The 22,599-nt window shown below is 42.4% G+C and overlaps 1 long non-coding RNA gene across 1 annotated transcript in view; it reads right to left on the reverse strand.

Moving 5' to 3' along the window:
* The window catches only part of LOC122793763, a 772,764-nt gene extending 754,086 nt beyond the window's left edge, over positions 1–18,678 (reverse strand). The window contains exon 1 of the long non-coding RNA XR_006363530.1: positions 18,595–18,678. This is a non-coding gene — a long non-coding RNA (uncharacterized LOC122793763). The remainder of the gene's footprint in view (positions 1–18,594) is intronic.
* Between the last annotated feature and the right edge of the window lie 3,921 nt (positions 18,679–22,599).

Here is a 22,599-nt window from a genome sequence, read left to right on the forward strand (position 1 = left end):
TGTGCACCCAATGCAGGGGAATATAACACAATGGTAACACCTGTGGGCTTCCCATATCACAGCTCACTGTGTGGTACTGTTTGCATACCACACATGTTGTTCCAATGCATACTACATATGCCTCCATTGTAGAACACCTCCACCATTGTATGCACAGCTGACCACACATGTAGCAATGATAAGTACTGTGGTTTCAAGTTGGTGTATCATTTCGTTTGTATATATTGCACATGAGTGGCCTGAGTGACTGATGGGTGATGCAACCTGTATATCATGACTGGAATGAACATCAAGTGTGCAACTGTTAACTGGCCACATGGCAAATAGATCTATGCTTTAACATGCCTGATACTGATGACAGTCTCACCTGCAATGGACTCATGTCTGTGCGGCACACCAGAGGTACCTGTATAGGGGTGAAACAGTAGTATGAACATTATCCATGACTGTATGACAGCCACAGGGTGCACTGTGCATGTTAACACATTCACCCACCCACCTCCATGATGGCAGCTAGTGTGTGTAGATGCTGTTCTGAGGGTGTCCCCAGACTGGGCAGTATCTCCTCGGTGTGTGTGAGTGGGGACTGGGTTGGTGGCCCACCACCTGTTCGACCTTGTTCCCTGGCGATTGCAGTGGCACACTGTTTTGCATGTCGTATCAAGCCCATGCAGTGTCTGCGCACCTGCTGGTAGGTGCGGTTATGGCCACCCACATCATTCACACTCCTGCGTAGATCCTCCCTCAGGTCATCCCGCTGCTGGGCATGCTGTGGCACATGGCTGAACAACACCTCATAGTTCTCATGGAGGTACGGGATGAAGACATCATCCTCCTGGAAGCTGTACGCTGGAAGGCATGTACGAGGCATTATCTGTAAGACATAATGATGGTGACAGGTCACAGTTTCAGAGATGTACAGAGATACTGCTGCACATACATTTCTATGACATCTAGTACATCTGCACAGTTATCTTTGCAAATCATCATGACACTGACATGACTGACGTGTTTGTGTCACACACATGTAACACACGTTATGCATTGGATATCATCACCATATATGTGTGTCACCTCATTACAGTGTTCATACTCCATGTGAATGCTGTCTTGATGTGGGCATGTCTATTTGCCTGCACTGGTGTTCTTACCTATCTGCACATGCCTGGATGTGTCCACGGTAATGCTGTTGACCTTGATGCTGTGTATATGTCACATATCAACACAGATACAGCCTTAATGGACTTGAGCAGTGACAATGCACACATACGCATGGACACCTGTACATGCATGTGTTTTGCCATATACATCTACACAGCACTGTACAGCTGTTCAACATCCTGCCACGGATCGCCTGTGTTGCACATGTGAGAGAAATGGGACAATGGCTAGTCGGACGTCATTCGCAGGGATGGTTATCAACCATAGCATGTACGGGCAAGGTTTCCTAGCTGTAACAGACGGCCATTATGCCACCACGAGGTGCATCAGTGCCACATTACAGATCCGGACAGTTGATACTACATCTACCATGCGGCCATCACACCATGTATGACTGGGATGATATGTCCAGCTTTGATGGACAGTGTTGCATGATTTGGCAGCATGCTGCATAGTGGAGGTAAGGATTGTGAAGGCTGGTATCACCCATCCACACATGGCCATTACCCCTTAAAGGTGATATGTGATCCAATATTGGTCACCCCAGTGCTGTATATGCCTGTCCAATGATCTCCGTGCACATGGATGGCACCCTGTCATGACATGGGTACCTTGTATGACTACCCAAGGGGCCTGGAGATGTCACCAAGGCAGGGAGGTGTACTGCACAGCACCATCCCTTACACAGTGTCCATAATGTTGACCACAGCCTAGGTGGTAGTTAATGGGTACAGGGATGTTCACCTAGCAGTGACAATGCTGATATCATCCATCAGAATGTGCACATATGTCTCACACCTCACCCACACAGCCCATTCTGTATGTTGTTCACAACACTGACAGAGCTATTCCTCATAGGTCATGGCCATTCCCATCCTTACATACACAGATGCCTAACTTTTGTCTGTGTGATATGGGCTACAATGAGGGTGGAGTACAACACATTAACCCTGTTCTACTGTAGCTGGCACTGGTGTGATATGCATATGTCACACTGGCACCTTTTGTAGTTGTGAGTCTGTCAACAGGCCACTGGTAGAACACTCCTGTGACATACAAAGGTATTTGTAATCAAACATCCATACTGTCTTGTACATCTGTGCTGCTAACATCTACAGTGATATTGGTTCATGGACATGCACACCATACTCAGCAGGGTTATAGTGCGGTGCCACCCATTATGACTGTCATCACCACTTGTGGGTTGATATTATCCAACACCCTATCTGTATTGTATGGTCATGCTAGGCACTTGTTCAGAACTTGTGAGCATGTAATGAGCTACTGATTAATATAGCACCCATTCCACACCATTTCCCACAGGTACACTGGCTGTCCTAAAATTTCCAGCTTGCTTATGGTACAACAGCTGTTGTACACACGTAACGCATATATCCTGTAAGACATGGTTGTATATACAGGCATGTCCAACTGTCACGTACCAGTGCTATTGCCTGTCTATATGATGGAAATGTTGTACATGTGGCAATAGAGCAATTGTCTCATGTACACATTCAATGCTCACCTCCCAACATACGACACTACAGCCTGTGGGGATGCAGTTATGCAGCCCGGCTGTGGGTAATGCTGTCACCAACCCTGACTGCACCTGACAGTCATGTGGGGATGTGTAACATTCGCAACACACCGCACTCATCACATAGTCTCACATGATCTCCACCGCAGGCCACACATATGAGGACAACTTGTGCAGTACCTCTCCATACTCTGTGTAGGCACCAGAGGCAGCCCCATCACGGAACACAACATCACCAACTTATAGCCCACAGACTCATGTGTGCCCATCACATACAGCCAATAGGGTGTTATAACATACACAACACACCAGTCATAGGTGACTCTGTAGGTGGTCACACTGCAGTTCCACACAGCAGGCTACACAAGGCGATAGTCGCTTACATCTTGCTGTCGGATAACTGGTTCTGCAACATAACCTATGCACCCATGCCACACCTCACCAGGTTCGATGTGACTGTCATTCTTCATGTTAGTGTGACTGCCCTGAGATGCCACTTCACAGACTACGTGTGCAGGGACATGCAATAGCTCACCAGTCTTGTAGCCCTGAAGGTGTGGGCCTAGCCCTGGGGAGCATTATGCATTCATCCGGACCCGATACCACTGTACAATGACTGACTGTGTCACTTCAACAGTTGCCTATGCTTCTGCTGTCATTCCACAGGCATCTGGTATCTGTCCGCTTTGACCTGGTCAAACACAATGCTTTGGCACAGATGATCTGCACCTGTCAGCCCTGGGAGTACAGATCATATGTAAGGCTCTTGCTGCTTCTATACTGCCTGTCTTGCACAGTTTCCAATAACAGTCATCGGCAGAACGGGAACTGGCAAGCAAGACATGGGGTCATGTGACACAATGTTTGCATCTTCCTCTGTGATGCCCACAGGCAAGGCACACCTTATAATGCACCACTCCAATATCTCGGAAGTGACTGGGACCTCCCTCTAGGCTCTGCAGAGCACACCTGCAATGACAGGTTATAGACAGACCATACCTTTCAGGCACATACCTGGACCGGCACACCCACAGCTGAGGTGTTCCTATATCCCACTATGTTGTACACACAACATACCCCACGGTTACCAGACCTCATTTGTTGGTGTACTGGACAGTAGGGCTCAGACAGCTATTACTGATGTGTGACTGACACTACCCCACACTTAACTGGGATAGCCACTCATGTACCTACACATCCATGAGTCATAACCTTGGCTGGATCAACCCATACACACCACCTCCAAGACCAACATTAACCTTGACATGAACAATACCAACATGTGACTGGTGTTCCACACCTGGGGTTATCCCCTCATTGGTGGTTCCCGAACATATGCTAATCAACCTTGTTAGCCACATCCCGGCACCACACCCTTCACGGCATACACAGTACATGAGTACTACAACACCTACTACAGATGTCTAATGACAGCGGTTGTTAACGTCATGACACCCGTGCAGATGGACAATGCACATATAAATGCTGAAACATATCCCAGTGCACTTCATTAGCACGTACACAACTGCATGGATCATGCTATTCCACACAGAGCCATGATGGTACACACCAGATAACAGACGCAACTCTGGTGGTCAAGTTCCATGGCCATAATGTACAACAACAGGTGGAGGCTGTTGCACAGTGGTGTACAATCCCATGGGTGGGGTAGCTCACTGGTCAGCCTCGGTAGGGCCACGGAATCCCTCATCACATACTCCAAGACTAGCTACGTAAACATTACTGCGTCACATTCCGGGGTGTACCACAAGGCATTATGGTGGTATGTCAGTAGTCGATGGCAACACCCACATCTGCTCTCACATACAATAGTCACTCAGGAACATTACAGACCCAGGTGATGTTGGCAACATGCTGGCGGATGGATTCAATGGTAACATTACACCCTCTCACTCACTACAGGGCCACAATCCATGCAGGAACATTGTGGTGTCCTTGCGGTCACACCTACACAGTACTAACCTGCACTCTATATGTCCTGGGACACTGGCCCCATGTCACCTTCCAAAGTCTCAGGCTGTGATGTCCACAAACCTCTGAATGACATGTCTCCCCACTAGGACACCATATTCAGTAATAGCCTTGTATCAGACATTGTGGCCCCTGAATGGCACACAGCAACATTTATCACACTCCACACAGGTGGCACCACAATGCACAAGTGGGACTATAGTTCTACACAGTCTGGACTGTTCTGCACGGCTATGGGGCACATCATCAAGGACGTCATTCACAGAGACATTGTTAGGCTCCGGTCCTTTGATGCCACCCGGGTTGGACTTGTTAGGGCCAGAGCATGGCCCCTACACCTAGTGGACTCCTTTCATACAGTTACCAGGGTAGTTGATGATGGTACGGGAGTCCACACATCCTACATTGTCCTCTCATTGCCTTTCAGCACCGTTCTCCATTCTGGTATTGACAACATACACATCCACCTGCACATCGTACCCTATGTCTGTGGATGTTATGCAATGTGGCTCATGCACAGGACACACACAATGAGGGTAGCATACCATAGTACCTACTGCATTTCAGTTACATTTGGCATACCACAGTCCTCAGTCATTGGGCCCCTCATGTTCAGTATATGCTTCCCTGAGGTACAGGCTAGCACAGAGGGACTTTCCCTGCCTAGCTTTACAAACCCCTGCATACAAAGCGCCATGACTGTTCCACCAGCTGATACTGACTCCATCCATATGGGTGTCACTGTGACAGATACCTGATATGAATATCATGGCCTCAAGCTGCATGACACAAGTTCCAGGGACATCACCTTTGCATTACACCATTCACCCACTATCACATAGGTGGTAGTCCCCTACATACATGTCACATTGTACATGTTTGTAGTACACACGTATGTCACACCCACTCCTGTGATTACCGTATTGCCACTGTGGCATGGATATCCTTCTACATGGTCACACTTATCTGCACTGGGTGTGTAGCTGGTACATAGGTATCCATTGTACCTCTGAACTCAAGACTTCTACAAACATTCAAGGGTACACCACCCCATTTAGGGTGTACCTTACACAACAACTACAGCTTTACATACCACAACATTAACACACCATGACGTTTATTGAGCTCGACAGCTAAGGTATGCGGCTGAACTACGGACACCACGTCTGTACACATTTGCATACTACATACTCAGGGGTGACCTCTGCTGAACAGACAGGGCCCATGTCCACAACGATATTAATGGATATACTCCACATACGCGACATACACAAATGCCACTGTGAGAAACATGCTCATGGATATGTGCACACACGCAACAATGAGTGGGATGTGCTTGAGGGTTACATTCCCAAACCAGACACTCACCATGCTTTGGAACATGACTCCTATGTACATCACGCAGGGGCACTCAGTAGCACTGTTCATGTGATACCTCCCTTGGTGTTTGGGAGACACATGTACGCCAAGGATCACTGCAGTGGCTGTACTGTGCAGAGGTGCAGGTAACACATGGCTCTGCTGATCACAGGACACTACCCTAGAGAGGTGCCACTGGTGTGAACACTGTAGTTGTGCTTACACATAGACTTGCCAGACTGCATAGTACCCCACTATGAACCTGTGAAGCTATTACATGTCCTTTGTGCATGGTTACTTGCTAGCCCTTCCATTTAGATTAGCTATCATGCTATTACAATGTCCCGTGCCTACAAGCCATATGTATCCTGTTATTGTACATGCCAATAGAAGATATCTTTGGTATGCATGATATGCCTGTTATGCTGTGTAGAATATCTGACATATCTACCTACAATACTATACATTACACATATTTTACATAGTATCCCATAATGCAAAGCATATGTGCACAGCGGGACCACCTTAGACATGTCATTGTCGTTATATGCCCATACACATGCCTACTGTGACAGTATATCAACATATACTATCCCCGGCTATGTCACATACTTGTTGGACATACCCTACCACTGACGGCGGGTTGTATGTAATTGTTCTGTTTAAAGCCCTCATGTAGCATCCCTTGTGGTGTCTGTGATGTGTACCTTGTGGCCCACTGCTGGACACACAGTTTCTACAAGCTTAAGTATGCTCAGCAAGACATCACTACATAAATACCTTTTCCCACGTTATGCATTGCGGACACTTTTAATTAATGCAAACCAGGGTATATATACAGTAGATAATTAATACAAAACATGCTATACATAAACTTACATACCGAGTGTTCTACATACCTTGTTATCGTTACAGACTTTCATCTCTATCTCTCTCACACTGCTTACACGGGTATTTTGTATGAGAATACGGTTTGAATTTCTTGCAAGTCTTCCTTATATACGTCGATACCTGTAACATGGTTTCCTGCCGCCTATTGTGTTTCTGAGTGACTAATTACTTGCATATCAGCTGTGCAGCTACTCCATTCGCCAATTACACGGCAACTGTGGGGTATAATTGACTTCTGCACTTGGGCGTTGCCCATTTGCCCTACCTTTGGGGAGATGGCCTGTATTGTGTTTTGTTATACGTAATTGCAACTGCTATGCAAAGAGACAAGTATACTTTGGATTCATGTCCCCCATGGATTGTGTGTGACAGCTAGAGTATGTGGTTCAACATGTGGGTGTACCTGTCATCCTAACGTCTGTTAATGGACTATTTTAAACAAAACCTGTAACATCGCCGTTTGTTCCATTATACAATGGCTGCAATTTTGCATGGTGCCTTTAATTGTGTCTCTCACAAGGTATGTTGACGGTTCTGCAGTTGTAATTGACTGACTGGATGTTTGTGCTGTTATTACAGTCTGTATTGCTATAGTTTCTAGTGTGGGGGATGTCGGTGGGTGTACGTAGCATATACAGGTTTGTGGGGCTTGCATTTCTACATATTCCATATATATGTGTGTGGGCTCCGTCCCTAATTAAAGAGCTATCAGTTAGTAGACTTATGTTACGGGATTGTACATTGGGCCGTTGTTAATTGGTTTCTATATAGTATGCAGGTGAGGTTGATACTTCCATACCTCCGGAATTGCAGCGATATGTAAAGGGATATGTCTACATGACAGCTATCCCGTGTATTTCTGTCCCAGATATTTGCAGTCATTGCGGTTGTGTTGGTAACAGAACCTCTTTGCCATGGGTTGCCACCTTTTCATATGGCCATTGTTGGACACTTCCGGGAAACACAGTGGTGTTACAGGCCAACACATAGACACGGTCAGTACACAGGATAGCACATACTTTTATCCTCAATACATACCTATTGTTGTGGGACTTTGGCTACTTATCATATTGCATGTAACATTCACGTTTCTTACATACAGGCATAATGCTACTATTACATTATATATGGGACATATTAATGTCCTACGATCTCAGACATTTGCCTTTTGTAATGTTTTATGTCAGGGCACACCTGCCCAGGGAGGGGCTGTCCCTCCTAATGTGGGACAGGTGGTAACCATATGCCTATGGCTAGCTATACCCACACCTACCATAATGATCTACCTCCGAGTTGGCACTAACAGACACATGATGCGGACACACACACACACACATTACAGTCACACGGGGATGCACACGGCACCCTCAACACACACATACACAGACTACAGCACTCACAAACACAGTTGAACACAGTACCTACGTGGTCTGCAACACCGGCAGCGGTGACTAATTATCCATTCATATCATCATACTATTATTCGCGGTTGTACTGTTCCGGTACTGTGTTCTTTCAGTCTTTCAACCTCGTGGTTATGCATGTCGGTATGTTACACATTCCATAGTTGGCGGTATCCTAATTATTTGTACCTCCAAGGTGTTATGAATGTCATTGACCTATCTATATATATTTGCAGATATCGCTGAATCCGTATATATCAACATATATCACTCTATCACCCTTTCTATCTGTATTATATATATGTATATATGTGTACATATATATATATATATATATATATATATATATATATATATATATATATCTGACGGGGAAAGTGACAGGCAAGCTACACCTTTCATTGTGTACTTGTTGGTGTATACTGTTTCCTGGACTCCGCACGTTTGTGTCTGTACCTGTCACATTACACACCTGCCATAGGTTAGGGTTGCCAGCTGTCCCACTCTGCGAGGGACAGTCCCTCTTTGGGCAGTTGTGTCCTGCAAAATATTTGTAAACATGGCAAATGTCCTGTGATTTTAGAACATACTTACTTCCTATAGTTGATGTAATAATCGCATAAAACAGTTATTCTGTATCTGAACCAACAAACTGAATAAGTAAGTCAACATTACAAGAATGAGCTTTTATCTAGGGAAAACAGTGCAGTTCTGCTTTTCGTACTGGCCGGGTGTATGTGTCGGCCTGTAGACATCTGACGTATGTCCCACATTAGTCATTTGAAGAGGTGGCAACCCTACCATAGGTACATCTTGCCTAGAAATAGTGTTAGGTGATTTGATATATGATTGCGTGTTCTACACCTGGCAGTGGTCGTTTTACCCTTCAGAGCAGGCGCTATTAGTACGGGGGTGAATAATGCTGGTTTCACCTGTTCTGGCCATCATTGACCGTGATCTGCGTGATATTCGGAGTAGCTTATCCCTGTTTCGCGCATATCCATATAGTCATATTTAAACGTCGCTTACCAGCAGTGGGCAATGCATATTCCCAGTAACATGTGCTAAACATGATCTGCTGACCTGCATCCGACATGCATTACCCGTGCCTTCGGGATTACGTTACATCCTTTGCAGGACATGGGACCGGGAACATGCATGACAGTCATTGCATTTAACATATGGCCATCTGGGATTTGTACACGTGTTATGTCATTTTGTATGTGCAGTATACTACGGCTGTTACTCCATACTGCACTAACATGGGTAACTCAGTTAGTTTACATATTGATGAGTCCAGTTAATGGCATGTCCATGTGATATTTACTGGATGTGCTCCGGCATTGGGTATGTATATCTCAGTGAGCCACACACGATACTGTGCTACACCTTCAAACGACCATGGGTGGAGCATGCTGGGGTGACGAGTACCTGTCATGGGTACACCCCATGCCTTGACACAACATCCATGATTATATTATGTTGAGCCCCTAATTAACGCAGCAGGGACTCTGTGCTGAGTGTGTGCAGAACAGTGCTTACACACATGTGCTCCCACGATTGCCTCTGCTCCTCTACGCGACAGTTGGTTACTTGATGTTGTGGCGACAGCGGACACTGTTTGCCCCATTAGGTGTATGGCCTCTGACAATCGGCCGTGTACCTACCAATGTACCTGGGAACCTATACACACAGCACCACCATATGCTGATAGGCGCATGTACTGTTCAGGTGTTGACATTCATTGTTCCAATAGCTGTTGTGTGTACAATGTTTGAGGGCTGCCTATGTAGATTCACACAGTGGGCCACCTATACATTACAATTTACAGGTGGTCGTGCTTGTGTGCCATCCATTTTACTGTGTGTGCAGGTGGAGAGGTGTGTCAGTCCGTAGGGGCCTACACTGTCAGAGTATGTGCTATACGTTCCCTCTTTGCCAAGGCGTAGGCATATTGGGCATGCCTCCATCTGCCTACTGGGGCTGGCACAGTGTGTTCATGGTCTGAATCCCTCTGTGCCTGTGATGGCCTTGGCAATTGCGGTGGGCTATGAGGGCCTTCACCATTTTGTCCCTGCTGCAGCTGTTTCTGCAGGATCATATTATGTAGCATGGCACATACTATGACGATGTGGGCACACGTGCCTGGAGAGTACTGCAAGGCTCCACCAGATGTGTCCAAGCACCGGAACCGTGATTTCAGCATCCCAAACACATGCTCTATGATGATTCTGGTTTGTGCGTGTGCCTCATTATGGCGTTCTTGCATGGGTGTTTGTGCATTTCTGATGGGAGTCATCATCCACGGCTCCAGTGCATAGCCAGCATCCCCCACAAGGTGGCCATGTGGGATGTCCCCCTTGACAAATACCTGATACAGCTGTGAGGCATGCCAGATATGGGAGTCATGGTAGCTTCCAGGGCTGCCAGCACACACATCCATGATAATGCCCTGGGCATTGCACATGACTTGGCAGTTGATGGAGTGGAATCCCTTGTGGTTTATGTAGCGCCTACCATGCTCAACAGGTGGTGACTTGATTTGTATGTGTGTGCAGTCTATCGCACCCAGTACCTCCGGGTAGTGTGCCACATGGTGGAAGTGACGCATATTGCTGGCCAACTCCTCCTGAGTTCAGGGGAAGTATATATGCTCATTGGCATGTGGTAACATGGCATCCAGGAACTGGTGTAGTACCCTGGATGCTGATGCCTGTGAGATCCCCATTATATCTCCAGTTGGCCTTTGAAAGGTACCTGTGGCTAGTATTCGCATGCTTACACATACCTTCGTGTCCACTGGGATGGGTTCCCCTCTGTTATTTCTGGTTCTCAGGCGTGGCCGGCACAGCTCCACTATTTGCTGTAAGATGTCCCTGTCCACCCTGTAACACTCTACTATCTCCAGATCATGTAGCCCCTGGTAGGTTACCCTTGGTCTGAACACTCTTCTCCTTTTCCGGGGCCTGCGGTGGTTGTCGGCATCATCCTCCACAACACTGTCAGTCTCTAACACATGCTGATGAATCACAGCTATGGCAGCTCCCAACATGTACATTTTAAAAGTTCCCCGTGTGTTTACACCTATGGTGCAGTGTTTGGGAATTCACAGGTGTGTGTTGGATGCTTTCACACTTTATACTATTGTGCTGTGAACACCAATGATGTCATAGGGTGTGTATGTACGATCATAGCTACAGGGTATCTTATGTGTTTTACTGCCGGAACTACTATTGTGGTGCCTTTGGTGTTGAATTACATTTGGCTGCCGTGGATTACCTCTTGACCTTCCCTTTACATTTCTGCACGTTCCACCTACCATTTTCTGGCATGCATCCAGCAGCCTGCTTTCATTTGTACTTTCCTAGACCTGGCGTATCTGCTATTGCCGGTCTACTGTCGGTTTGCTTTGCTCTGCTATGACAAATCTCCTATCTTTGCAATCCAATGCCCCCCTCCTTTCTTTGCATTCTGATGCCTCCCCTATCCTGTTTTGCAGGTTTCTGTGAGCAGACTTGACAGCTGCCGTTTATTGGCCGCCGTGAGTTGATTGGTGTTGATTGCTCATTAGTACACCAATTACCCTACTTCGGCATTTCCTTCTTTTCTTCCCCTGACCTTCCTGTTTGTGCTATTGTTCGTGCCGCGTGCATCCGCTTACTGGGTTTCGGGCACGTTTTCATCCCCATACACATGCGCTTTAGGGCACCATGTGTGCTCTCAACTAAACAATTCTATACCTTCCTCCCCACCCCTGTCCTGCAGTTTTGCTTAGCAACGGCCAGGCCAAATTTGCATTGCTCCAATGTGCTTGCTGCTACGGTGGCACACCCCTCTGCTGATGTCATGTATCTCCTCTGAGCCACTCCTCGGTGTTATAGCGCTGCGCCATATGGTACATCCTTCATCCGGTGGGACATTTGCGATTCAGTATTATCTGCCTCATTTGCATGGCATTGACTACTAATTCATAGTTACCGCGCCAAACACTGTCGCAGGCCCTTAGCAACCCTTGCACTTTGGTTGTGGTGTTCCATGCCTACCATTGTGTATTATGGTGTAAACCTGATTTGTATTACATTGCGATTTTATGACATTTTTATATATTTTCTTTATGTTCCAGTTTGCACACACATGCCCTGTGGTTGTACTGTGCGTTACTGTGGACATGACATTAAATGTTGTTTTTTAGGTGTTGTGCATCTTTTCTTATGCCATTGGCTGTGTATTTAGCCATTGGCATATGTTAACTTTGTAATACACGAGTCTGATCCGCTTCCATAGCTCCGATGTTCTGTTTGGGAAAATGAAAACCGTGTTTTTTGGTTTACATTTCCGTGGGCTTACACTACACCTGCACCACTTCATGAGTCACTATCTGCCTTCATTTGCATGGTGCTACACTGCGCATGGGGTGATTAGCATACCTATGCCAAGGACTGTGCAGTTCTGGTGTATGCCGGTAGTGCATGTGGTATCGGATCGTACCTGAATCGCTCGACGGCCATAGTTGGCATTATTCCGCCTACGCTACGCCTGCGCCTGGCGCAAGCTTCATGAATCCCGGGGTCAGTATACTGCAGCTGAGTATAGCACACTATTCAGTGTACTGTAGCTGAGTATGGCACACCATTCAGTATAATGTAGCTGAGTATGGTACACCATTCAGTATACTGTAGCTGAGTATGGCATACAATTCAGTATACTGTAGCTGAGTATGGCACACCATTCATTAAACTGTAGCTGAGTAAGGTACACCATTCAGTATACTGAAGCTGAGAATGGCACATCAATCAGTATACTGCAGCTGAGTATGGCACGACATTCAACATACTGTAGCTGTATATGGACAACATGCAGTATGCTGTAGCTGTGTATAGCACAACATTCAGTATACTGTAGCTGCATAAGGCACAGCATTCAGTATACTGTAGCTGTGTATAACACAACATTCAGTATACTGTAGCTGTGTATGGCACACCATTCAGTATGCTGTAGCTGAGAATGGCACACCAATCAGTATACTATAGCTGAATATGGCACACCATTTTGTATACTCTAGCTGAGTATGGCACAGCATTCAGTGTACTCTAGCTAAGTATGGTACCCCATTCAATATACTCTGTCTGAGTACGGCATACCATTCATTATACTCTAGCTTAGTATGGCACACCATTCATTATACTCTAGCTTAGTATGGCACACCATTCAGTATACTCTAGCTCAGAATAGCACACTATTGAGTATACTGTAATTGCATATGGCACACTATTTAGTGTACTGCGCTGTGCAGCTACAGTCTACTGCATCAGGCAAAGAGAGTTCTCTATTGAAATGAATGGGTCCAATACACCTAACAGCTGCTTACACCATCTATAGATGTTATACAGTATGTCCATTTTTGAATTACTGTACTGCACAACTTTTATAACAGGGAAATGTCCACTATGAACAGAGGCCTAATTTGCAAGGGCTACATCTGTTTGCAAGCTTCCTAGGAAACAGGTCTGCTCACTTTTCAGTTACCAGTCATGTGAGCAGCAACTTTTTAAAGAATCACTTTGCCCGTTTTCATTACACCAGGTTGCACAAAGTGGACTTATGTAATATGCAAGTTTTTGAATACCACAGAGTATCAATACAGTTTTCATGTCATGTAGCAATTTTTCTTAGTGATGCAGTCATTACTCTTACTCAGCGATTGTGTGAGTTCACAATGTTTGTTATATTACTGCATTTTACACTGACAATTGAAATTTAATATATGCATGATCATTTATGTTATCTAGTTTAAGATGGAGGTGCATATTTTAGAAGTAGACAGCTGTTCTGGGACTGAGCTACTGTTTTTTTGACAGCTTTATATAATTGCAGCATTTTTTTATAGTTGCTCTTCCCACTGTCAGTTGGTCATTTCACTAATCATATTGTGTGTGTGTGTGTGTGTGTGTGTGTGTGTGTGTGTGTGTGTGTGTGTGTGTGTGTGTGTGTGTGTGTGTGTGTGTGTATCCTTATACATACATACATATAATATATATATATATATATATATATATATATATATATATATATATATATATATTCATGCTGTACTATAATTTTCTTTGCTGTTTATTGCAAGTGTCTACCTAGCAAGTTATAACTGTTTGTCTCCTAATTCCCAGAATAAAATACTGACACAATATTGCAATTGTGATCATTTACTGAATAAATTCTCAAAAATGCTTTAAAGAAAGTACCACGCAATTAAACAAAGAAATAATTAAAACATCCATAACCAAATATTCCACACTTTAATTATAATGAAAAAGACACTTCAGTTTGCTCCTGTGTCAACACTATCAGCAGTGTGACACCCATCAACTCACTTGCAATCTTCTATCCAGTGCAGCATAACACCACTCACCTCACCCAAAACCAAGAAGGAAATAGGAAGGAAGGGGCTGCATCCGTACATAAGTCATTGCCCCTCCATCCACCAGTGTGTAGACACAGACTGTTCCCTCCTTTTTCATCATTTTAGCAAACCCTTTAATGAGAATGAAATATGCACATTAAATAGGTTATGCTGAACATCACTCTGGTGTATATCATTTGGCTCATACCACACAGAATTTTTATCATGCAGGTCCAAATGATCCATCACAGCTATACCCATAGTCCTTGGAGCCTGAGATACCAAATGATTAACAAATTTGTCAGCAGCTTCATTCATACTCCATTTACAAGCATTCCTCCAGTGCACCTAGGAATCATGGCCAACCATAGTAAAATTGAACTGGGGTGCCTACACTTAATCTCTGATAAATCCATTATAATCACTAACAATAGCTGCAGTTTTGAGACCACACCTAAATCTTTAACACACCCCCCCCACATATGGATCAAAATAACGTCACATGAACTTTGCTAACTCATTGATTCCTTCATGAAACTTAACAACTGACTCCATCTAAGATCCCTATGCTCTAACCAATGAATTTTCCACAACTTTAGGTGCAAATCGAGCAAATCACCATTTGGTCTAACTAACACCCTCTTTATCACCAATGCATATTGGAATGGCCAGCAATGACCACTCTTTGACCTGCAAGCCAGATAAACAATATTACCAGGCATACAGTTACCACATTCCCTGACATATAACTGAAAAGTGTTACATGTCCACCTACCCTGCTTCTTAAGTACTTTAACAGGTCTGCCCTCAGTAGCTAGAGTAAACACTCTCCTTATCTTGAAAGGATGCAAAGGATATCTAGCATCTTTTATCCCCTGCACTCTTTAAAACCACAAACAGCCTCAAACATCCCTACCAAAAAATAAACTGCCTCAGTGTTGTCATCACTCACTAGCAATTGCCATCTTAATTCCACCTTACTGGACATAACTGAGACTCACTGTCACATGCCAAAACAATCTTCTGACCCTTACTCATTTGGTCTGTTTTAGGTGCTTTCACCCAAATGAGCACAGCTGCTTCCATAACACACACATCTCTCCTACTTAAACCAGATAATGGCTGTCCTGTCCTTAAAATTCCCATATACAAAATTGCAGCCAACATTGCGCAGAAATCATAAGCATTAACCAACTTAGCAATCTTTGTGTAACCTTGTAAGAATGTCCTTAACAAAAACCTGCCCAAAAGCAAATGTTTGTCTAAAGCTAAACCTCTGAGCCCCCCCCCCATTACCCTGACTATATTCACAATTATGCTATCCTTTGTCCAATTTACCAAACCCCAAAATATAGCCAATTTTGCTAAAGCTGATAGTGGCACTTTCAATGATCTCACTGATTCATTAAACAGCCATCTATGTAAATCAGATTTTGCAGTCATCTGTACTGACCAAACTCAATCTCTTGCATTATACTCACTCACAAATTGACTGAAATAACTCAGAGTGGAGGTACATGCCTTTCTTGTAGAATCAGGCCAAGACTAACAATGTAAATGCCGTGCTACACTCTTCCAAATGTTCAAACCTCCTCTGGAACCTCGGCATACTTCTAAATCTCTGCAAAGTCAAAAATAATGGGAGGACATTTTTAATTATAGCTCTTATAAACTGGGAAGGTTGCTGAAATATATTTTGCATTAGCATTATTTTTTTTGAAAGATATGAGGTCTGAAACTCAAATGTCTGTCATTATTTAATTACTTAATTTCTGACTAATTGCAAGAAAAAAATTATGAGGAAGTGACCAAAAATTTGAGAGCTATGAATCCAAAGGGTGCTTCTCCACAAATTCAGCAACAATTCAGAACCTGCAAAACTGAAACCTTGACAGACTATCAGCTATCACACTGCAATGACCTAGAATATGTTGCGCTGAAATAGACACTTTAATTCTTAAACACTGTAACACTAACTTCTTTATCAATAACTGTGACTCCTCCAACTCTGATGTTTTCTTAGGTAGCATTGGAAAAAAAAACTGATTTAATTGTTAGAAAAGTAAAACCACTCGTCTGTTAACCAGCTCCTTCTGATATACCACTGATGCCATCCAAAGAGAGCTGGATCATGGTCAAATGGGGCCCTAGGCAGGGTAACAAATTGGGAGTTGCCAGAGCAGCCCCTCCTGCAGCAAACCCCTCCCCTCCCCCTACAGCAGCCCCCTCCCCAGCCATTCCAGTGTTTCATCATTTGGCTATTTCTTCTGTTACCATAAACACTGTTCAAACCTGTGAATGTGCATACTGCTTTCATATTTACTTCTAAAATGATTACAGATACTGAAATAAAATAGCACAAACACCGATAGCCATTTGCTAAACAAACAATGCAGTCCCACAATGAAAACAGACTTAGCATGAGCAGTAAACTTCTCTGCCCTTGAAACTCACATTCATTGAAACAGCATTAAAAACCCAGAAAGAAAATGCATCTGGCCAGTGGAGGATTAAATTTACCTTTTGACTGTTTTCATACTAAAGGCTCCTTGCACACATTTTTAGGGTCATGTATACACATTTGTGTACTTTGATTCACCTTCCTGATTATATTAATTTATATTCCTTGTATAATACAGCACCACTTGTTAGAATGTGTTTGACATTTGTAGTTTTGATCATTCTTGCAATAAGCAATGAAACACTATGCATGAACCAGTAATGACAACACTACCCATTTCAGAAAAGTTTAACCATAAACTGACACTCAGACATCTATCATTACTATCCACCAGTATCAGTCAATCAGCACGACCCTTGAAAAAACAAAAGTCATTTGAATAATTACACATTAAAGAGATCTTTAACTATTGAAAAGGTTGCTACTGGTATTTCAGTGTTTCATTTACAAATTCAGTGCCTGCTGCCCTTGAAAAATTAATTGCAAGTTCAAGATGGCCGCTGTTCTGTGAGCACTGCTAGCACCTAGCTCTCTGAAATACCCTGGATTAAAATAAACCCAGAAGACATCACGGAATAAAAAATGCAGAAATAAGACTGAACATCTATTCCAGACAACAAACAGCAATCAAAGGAAGAAAAAATAGCAACAGATTCCTTTTAAAAACAACAGGATTATCTAAGATTTTAGAAACAACTGAAGCCATGTGGTACTGAGGCCCTGCACTCATATACAAAGTCTGAAAAAGTACCAAGCAGCAGAATGTCGAAGGAAGAAAATAATATGGACACTAACAACTAAGGCCAAATTCTCGGTACTAGCCTTACCAGATAAATATACAACTCCAAAATGACTAAGGACAAATAAACAATCAGACAATACTAACTCTATAGGCAAAACCAAGGCAGACCAGCCAGTTAACCTGGAAGACATTAAAACTGCTTTACTATCTATTCAAAAAGCAATACAGGAACTATCTTTACAATTTCAAACATTTGGTGATTCTATTAACCAAATACTAACTAGAATGGAAAAATCTGAAGCAAAAATGCTAGAAAATGAAATAAAAATAGACTCTCTATTCCCATGACAAAGATATGCAAAGTCTCCAAGCAAAAATAACAGACCTTGTGGCAAGGTCACGAAAAAACAACATCATCATCAGAGGAATCCCTGAAACTGTGTCACATAATAATTTGATACCAACTATCAAACTCATAATAAAATCCCTGCTGGATGACTCTGAAGAAACAAAAGTGATAATAGAGAGACCCCAAAGACCTCTGGGAGATACACAATCATCACTGAGACCATGACCTTTCTATATTAAAATATTAAACTACCAAGATGTAAATAAAATCCTACTTGAAGCCAAGAAGAAAAGTACACTCACCTGGAATAACAATATAATTTCCTTTGCTCAGGACCTTCCCATCTAGATATTGGCAAGCAAGGCAACTTCTGTCTCCATATTGCAGGTTTCTGATAGAAAAGAAAATCAAATTTGAGATGAAATATCCAAATCAACTAATTTTCAATGTTAAAGATGTTAAATACATGGTCGCTAACCCCAAAGAGGCAAAAGAGACATTTCTATCTGTTTTTAAGCAAATTCCACCTCCAGAAATGAAATAAAACAACAAAAAAGTTGTAGGCGTCCCTCGAGTGAAAAATGGACGAAATCATGACCATTTTAGATGTTAATCAACCCTGAAGCTTCCCCTTACTTCCTAGTCCCTTAAATCAATGAATGGAGCCATGAGGAGCACAGGAAAGGAAAGAAAAATGGGTAGGAACCAAAATACAACTGTCATTTCCATTTGCATGATTTATAGCAAGGAACCACCTCCTGGGACTCTGGTATGCATAACCATTCCCCCTTCGATCTCAAGGGCTCCACTATAAACTAAAAACAACCTGAAACGAAGATGAAGCAAGTCTAAGAAGTCATTCTTGCCATAAACACCCATAAAAATCGATATAAACCAGCTTATAAGGTAAACCAGACTGAAAGATGATCAGAAATCTGCTAATCAAGAATCTGAAGAATAAGGTATGGCTTTACCAAAACAACTAATAAGACTTTGAATCTCTGATTAAGACTTATCATAAACAATCCAGACTTTATTACTACATGAGAGACTGTCAGAACCATCCTATATTAAGGATGTATGGCAGAAATAATGATGTTTGACTTGAATAAAGATAAGTAGAGAGTAAAACCATTTTAGAGAAGGAAAAATACAAGAACATACAAATATAAACTATCTGACTGCAGAAAACATACACATAACCTGAATATGTAGGCTGTGGCAGAATATATACCTGGCTAAGCCTGAAAACATTTTTTTTTCTCTCTTTCCCTCATTTTCATACTTCTGGTTATAGCTGCCAATAACATTTTTTTTCCTGGAATTTGCTATAGAATGGCACAGAAGTCTGTATAAGCACCGAAGTAGGGGAGAAAAACTGTTTAAAAGAGAGGGGAAGGTAAGAGAAGAATAAGGAAAAGGAAAATGTAAACAAGACAAGTCTGCCATAAAATCTGTGCTACGTTGTTGTATATTTTGATATAGCTAACTGAGGATTTGAATACTAACATGTTGTTTAAAAATGCATTATCAGAAGGAATAAACCGCATGCTAAAATGCTATAAGTTCTGTGCTGTAATCATAATACTATAATTGCATAATAGTTCTAAGGAAGAGACTAGGGATATTTCACAGCAGTGTTTTTAAGGGAACTAGCTTGTTAAGCTTTGTCCGTATTGTATATAGTAACATAAGGGGGCTAACATGCTTTCAACCTACACACAAAGAGAAAACACAACCAAAGATCAGAGGGAAACTAAAAGTATATGTTAATTTCTCACTTTATTCCCCTTTTATTCGTGGTCCGGGGGTACAGTGAGTAGGCACAGGATACGGATGGGAATAATTAGATGCTTTCCCAAAACACATATCAGCATCCCATACAAAGACCATAAAACCAAATTAACATACAAGTCATGTAGAACACACATACTTAACAAATAAATGTGGGAAATAGAGATGTGGAATGTTAAAAGACTCCAAAATAAAGAAAAAAGAAAACTATTTTTGCATCTTACCCTGAAAACTAAAGCCAATCTTATATTAATACAAGAAACACACAACTACAGAACAATGGACAGAAATTGGGGAAAAAATGGATAAGACAAATTATAGCAACGGGGATAAAAAAACAGTGCTGGGGTTGCCATAATAATTAAAAATCAATTCCAGGACAAGATACTGGAGACTAAGGCCAACAAAGAGGGAAGATGGTGTTACATAACATTTACCAACCCAGGATTACCAAAACCTATAATGGTGCTTAATCTATATGCACCCTATAGCAACCAACATCACTTTTTTATGTCACTTTACCCAATTCTAAACCAACTTAAAGATCACTACCTAATAATTGGGGGTGACTGGAACACATATCAAAACCCAGAAAAAGAAAATCTAACCCGATTAAAACACATAATAAACAAACCACAATAGCTCTAAATCACCTTAAACAAGACTTTAAACTATATGACCCTTTTAAATATGGGAATAACGAGAATAAATCCAGGAAATTCACATTCTATTCATAGTGGCACAAAATGTGGTCAAGAACAGACTTCTTTTTAATCTCATACACATTAACATGGATCCAACAACAATTATACAAACTACATTTTTATCGGATCATTCCAAAGTCACATTGCTTGTCAACTGGGACAAAAAACTGTACTTAGCTAATACAGGTCATAACTGGTCAATGAATCCTAACCTGCTCATCAAAACAGATGTATTAAAAGAAGTTGAAGAAATATTAGAGACATCTCTTGCAAATATCTCCAGATCCCAAGTCCCAGTAGACATAAAATGGGCTGAAGCCAAATCACAAATCAGATGAATATTCATCAAAAAAGCAGCATATTATAAAAAAAATACAGCTAAAAGGAGTATACACTGAAAGGGAAAATAGAACAACTTGAAAGAGAACTATTAAATAAACCTAATAGCCAAACTGAAGTTGATCTCCTAAAACTACAAAGAGACCTCTATATGTTAGAAACCAGAAGTCTGTCATTTTATGAGGTAGGAATGTTAGTTAATTACACAGAGGAAGCCCAAATACCATCCAGAGCTTTGGGCAGAATCATCTCTCAACACAAAACCACCTCAAATATATCAGAAATAAATTACAGGGACAAAAACTACATAAGAAATGAAGAAATGATCAAAGTATTCGAACAAATATATTTTCAAATCTATGGAGAACAAACATTACAAACCTCTAAGGAAGATAGAGAGCATTTTCTTCAAAAACTAAAATTCCCTAAACTAGATTTAGATCGACAAAAAAAACTAACGGAACATATTTCCATCAATGAGATAAGCACAGCAATTAAACATTTAAAATCACATAAGGCTCCAGGACCAGATGGACTTGCATCAGAATTTTATAAAACTTTCATCCTCCCTAATTGCTAAACTACTATACTATGTGCTGAACTATATAATAAATAACAACATAAATGATATTCACTTCAATGCCTCTAAAGGCCACGGTGAGCATGAGGTTCTCCCGTTTGATTCTCTGTTGAGCACCTTCTGTGTGGAGTCTGCATGTCCTCCCCGCGGTCGAGTGACGCTTAAAGATATGCAGCTAGGTGTGTGCATGAATGGATGTGCCTTCTTTGAAAGTTGGATGTCAGGCTGGCAACTTGGCACCATAAAAATCCAGTGCCAATCATTAGCGGACTGGAGTTCCATTGTGGCGACCTCTAACCGGGAAAAGCCGAAAGACAACCCTCCAAAAGTATTTTCATATTAAAGGAACATGCAGACCCCAAAAACCCTGTTAGTTATAGATCCATATCCCTTTTAAATATAGATGCAAAGATCATGACCTCAATACTCACAAATAGATTAAAAAACCTGATAGAGAAAATAATTTCTCCAGAGCAATATGGGTTCACACCAAAAAGACAGGCCAGCAACAACACTCTAACATTGGATGCATTAATATCCTTTGTGAATCAGAGGAATATTAATATCTATGTAATGGTAGTAGATGCCCACAAGGCATTTGACAGGGTCAACCTAGAATTTTTACTGAGCCAGTTTGCTATCCATCTGGTATTATATGGATTGATGCCTAGATGAAAGAGTTTGTTTATTATACTCAAGTGGTGAATGGCATCGAAGGCCTTAGCCAGGTCAAGGTAGGTGGTGTGCACCATCTTCCTCTCATCCATGGCTTTAGTGACTGTCTTTAAGAAGTCGACCAAATTTAGCAGGCATGACCTCCCCTTGACAAAACCAAATTGTGTGGGATCAAGTGTGTGGAGGTTACCGATCTCCTTGTTAATGAGGTCAAT

This window comes from Protopterus annectens, chromosome 2.part0 (assembly GCF_019279795.1).
Source record: "Protopterus annectens isolate FY-2018-M chromosome 2.part0, PAN1.0, whole genome shotgun sequence".
Classification (NCBI taxonomy): Eukaryota; Metazoa; Chordata; order Ceratodontiformes; family Protopteridae; genus Protopterus; species Protopterus annectens.